Source organism: Cryptotermes secundus, unplaced genomic scaffold, assembly GCF_002891405.2.
Source record: "Cryptotermes secundus unplaced genomic scaffold, Csec_1.0 scaffold126, whole genome shotgun sequence".
In the NCBI taxonomy this organism is placed as follows: domain Eukaryota; kingdom Metazoa; phylum Arthropoda; class Insecta; order Blattodea; family Kalotermitidae; genus Cryptotermes; species Cryptotermes secundus.
The window spans coordinates 449,174-452,982 of record NW_019718617.1 but is presented as its reverse complement, the minus strand read 5'-3'; the positions used below and the strand labels follow the sequence as shown (position 1 = coordinate 452,982).

Sequence of the window (3,809 nt, the reverse complement as noted above, 5' to 3'; positions counted from 1 at the left end):
ATATTTCTGACCGCGGTAGGAATGTTTCTATCTGCCACCACTGTGTCCAGACAGGCCCTGCAGCCCATTAGTTTCCACGGTACCGGAAGCTCTTTCTCCTCAGGCAAAGTTGCCACAAAATGAAGTTGGCGGCTCATCCAACCGCGGCCGGCCGATATCTAGAACGTGTGTCCTTTTATCGCCACGCCCCTATGCGTCCTCACGGCACGGTACTTGGGCAGACATGCAAGGACCTACCTAATCTTGTCTGCAAACACTAAAAATTTTGTGATTACTTCTTAAAAGGAATAAAAATGCAAAATTAATCACTGATTGTATGACAGGATTAAGTTTCGTTTATTAATTTTAATGTATCATGAAATATGTATAAAGCCTGCCATTATCACTGGCGAAACAGCCCTTTTTGAGCCACAGCCTTCCTTAGAAAATTCTGCCAGATTTGTCTTGAAATAAACCTTCCATTTTCAACTTCTTTGGATTTCACAATCATTTCTTTACAAGCAAGGTCGACAGGCTTGCGTCCATATCCCAACCTGAAGGACCAGGTCTCGTTACTTATGTCCCCCAGTGGCCAAGTTATGCCTCCAGGCACCGGGTTTCTTCTTCGTCACCTTTTACAGCTCGCAGGGTTACGGTGGAGGTATCCTAACACGCTTCCACACGGGGACTACTATAAAAAAAAGGTAAAGCTATCCCAGTAACAGGCCGTGAAGGCCCATAGGGTTGTGAGACGTTAAGGGCTCAATCGGCTCAAAGATGGCTGTAAGGTTGTCAGCCTTACGCGCCGGCCGCGCTTTACTCCCCAAGAAAATTATTTAATTTATTCCTGGTACTCATTTCTGTTAAGAGGCTAATTTTCGTTCTCATCAATGCTTTTCCTTTCATGTCTAAGATTTTTGTGAAGAAGAAACGAACTGTACCTAGAAGCAACATCATATAACTGGTACAGTGAATTCTGGACATCGTCACGACCGTCTGCAGAGAGAAGTGTGACTATCACTTTCCTGCCCTTCTGTTATAACATAGCCCAGACACAGATTAGAAAGGACAGGTGACAATGGACACCCTGTAGAACGCCTTGGTTGATTAAATTATTTCTGTTAATTCTTCTGCCTCCGTTCCTCATGACAATACACGGTATTTTCATGCTTAAGCGCATGATGTCCAGGCAATTCTTTAAGTCTGTACCATATGCTCCTGCTGACCATGTTAAAGGCTTTTATGTTATCTACATAAGCAGCGTAATTAAACTTTGTTCTTTTCTCCATTAACTGCGTCACTGTAAACACAAGATCTGTACACGATCGGCCTTTTCCGAGTCCATTAGAACATGTTCTGCTATTTTATTCTGTGCCGGCCACGGTAGCCGAGCGGTCTAAGGCATGCACTGTCTTCGCTCGCTCGGAAGCCGGGATCGTGGGTTCGAATCCCACTCAGGGCATGGATGTTTGTGTGCGTTTTTCTGTGTTTGTGTACAGGTAGAGGCCTTGCGACGGAAGTGAACGGAGAAGTTCGTGGAGGTAGGCCTAGGCCCACTGGGGTTGTAGTGCCAAGAAAAAAAAATATTCTGTAGTTATGACAAAAAATTAGCATTAACTGAAGTTCATATAACTATATATATACGTAAAACAGTCTTACAATGCAAATGTTTCGGCAGCATGGGGTCATCTTCGGACATACATCTTGCTCCAAATGTTTCACTGTACTCATGTCACTTTTCAGTGCACGGTAAAGTTGTCCCTGTGCTTAACTAATTAAGCACTACTCCATGAAGACGTATGAGGGAGTGGATGTATAGATCCACATTTTCTTGGCCTCGACATTAGCTGGTGATGAATAGTCAGCTTCACGCTCCGGTCGCTTTAACACCGGGGAAAGAGCCCCTGGTACCTATTGGATAGGAGGTTGGGTGGACTCCAAAGCCAGTCTGGACGACTTGGAAAAGCAAAAATTCTTCACTCTACTGGGACTCGAACTCCGACTCCTCCAACGTCCAGTCCGTAGCCAGTCGCTGCACCGACTGCGCTACACCTTATGACAATATAAAACATAAAAGTATAAAAGTTCGATGTCCAAGCTGGACCTTGTCAATGAAGTGTGAAAAACGTAGTTTCGTGTATTCTTCATTAGTGACAGTCCTTGGATGTTCTTGGTTGCCGGGTGCGAAGTTTATCGTAAAAGCAATGCGTGTGGACTACGCACACATACTAACCACTAGCAGTACACAGCGCAACATGCATCCATGTACAGTTCCGGACATGCAGACAGGCATACAAATTACTTACACAAAGAAACACACAAAACGAAAATCGAAAGAAAACTTAATACCATTATAAGAGCAGAAAGCGACGACTCACATCGCTGCAAGTAGAGCTGCAAGAAAAATAAAGTACACGGCAAATCTGTAGACAGAATTTCTCAAATACTCAGAAGGCTTGTGCACTGCTGTAGGGATCGCCTAACTTATAACCATCAGAGGGCATCACTGCGTGACGTAGGCCACTGTGTTCAGTGTTAATGAGGAGCTCCCTAACTTGTACTCTTCTCCAAGTATAATTAGAATGATCAAGTCGAGGAGGATGAGGTGGGATGGGCATGTAGCACGAATGGGGGAGACAAGGAATGCATATAGGATATTGGTGGAAAAGTCAGAAAGAAAGAGACCACTGGGAAGACAAAGGCGTACGTGGGTGGACAATATTAAAATGGAACTTACAGAGTTACGATGGGTTGGTATGGATTGGATTGATCTGGCTCAGGATAGGGACCAGCCGAGGGCTCTTGTGAATACGGTAATGAACTTTCGGGTTCCATTAAATTCTGGGAAATTCTTGAGTAGCTTCAGAATTGGCGGCTCTTCAAGAAGGGCTCAGCCCCATGACTATGTATATAAGTAAGTAAGTAATTGCAGTTACGTGTAGGGCGCAATCATTTTTACAATATTCATGTTAAATTCTAACTTAGTACAATATGATTTGTCAGGTTATGTGGACTTATAATGAACACGGAAAATGAAAAGGGGGGGGGGGAGGCGGCCAACAGAGAGAGAGAGAGAGGGGGAGAGAGAATGGGACCAGAGGAGGACGAAAAAGGAGAAGAGGAGAAGGAACAGAAGAGGAAGAAGCAGCAGAAGAATTTCCGGAAATGTCGAATGAAGCCAACATCCATCTACTCGTAACTATGTCGTAAGGACAATGCAGCTAGAGAAAGCCTTACTGGACTATGGAGACGCATGCGAAAGCCAATCATTGCGTAAGAAAAGCAGCACAAAGTAAATAACGAAAAATCGTGTGGAGCGAACTCGCTGATGTAACACGAACGTCAACATACACCTCCCTCTAGCCCAGGCGCTATTTCCACAAAGTGCAAAATTGGACGTACAATAAAGAATTCATATCTGAATTTCTCATAAACTTACTTCAAACTTTAGATGAAGTTTGTTGGGGCGATAAAGCATAATTTATAACATAATAAATACAAAATTGTATCGTATTTAAGCATCCTGTCGCATTTCTATATCATTCGCATTGAATATTTAAGAAGAAAAATTAAAATTTAGTTTAAGGTCTTTCATTCTGGTCCGTCACACTAACAAATTAACAATCAAGTTCCTTCCGTCAAATGTGACACTTTTTAAGTTTTCCACCTCGTCACCACCTGCCTTACATGTTTCGGCTCACCACGAAGCCATCATCAGAGGCATTTATAGTAGAAAAAGAAATCACCAACACACAAAACTTCACTTTGTTAAAAATAGCCACGTTCCAGTTAATTAAAATAATTACAATAGTTAAAATTGCCGAGAGTGT

At 43.0% G+C, this 3,809-nt stretch overlaps 2 protein-coding genes across 7 annotated transcripts in view; one reads left to right on the top strand and one right to left on the bottom strand.

Annotated features, from left to right (window-relative positions):
• The window catches only part of LOC111861443, a 358,446-nt gene that overhangs the window by 125,425 nt on the left and 229,212 nt on the right, over positions 1-3,809 (top strand). The gene's annotated exons all lie outside the window — the stretch shown is intronic.
• LOC111861431 (mucin-22) overlaps positions 1-3,809 on the bottom strand; it is a 176,883-nt gene that overhangs the window by 87,806 nt on the left and 85,268 nt on the right. Inside the window, exon 1 of one of the 3 annotated variants that reach the window (XM_033750383.1) lies at positions 1,639-1,659. The exons of the other annotated variants lie outside the window; for them this stretch is intronic. The gene's annotated coding sequence lies outside the window, so the exon portion shown is untranslated. Of the gene's footprint in view, positions 1-1,638; positions 1,660-3,809 lie in introns of those variants that run through there. 3 annotated transcript variants of the gene reach the window in all.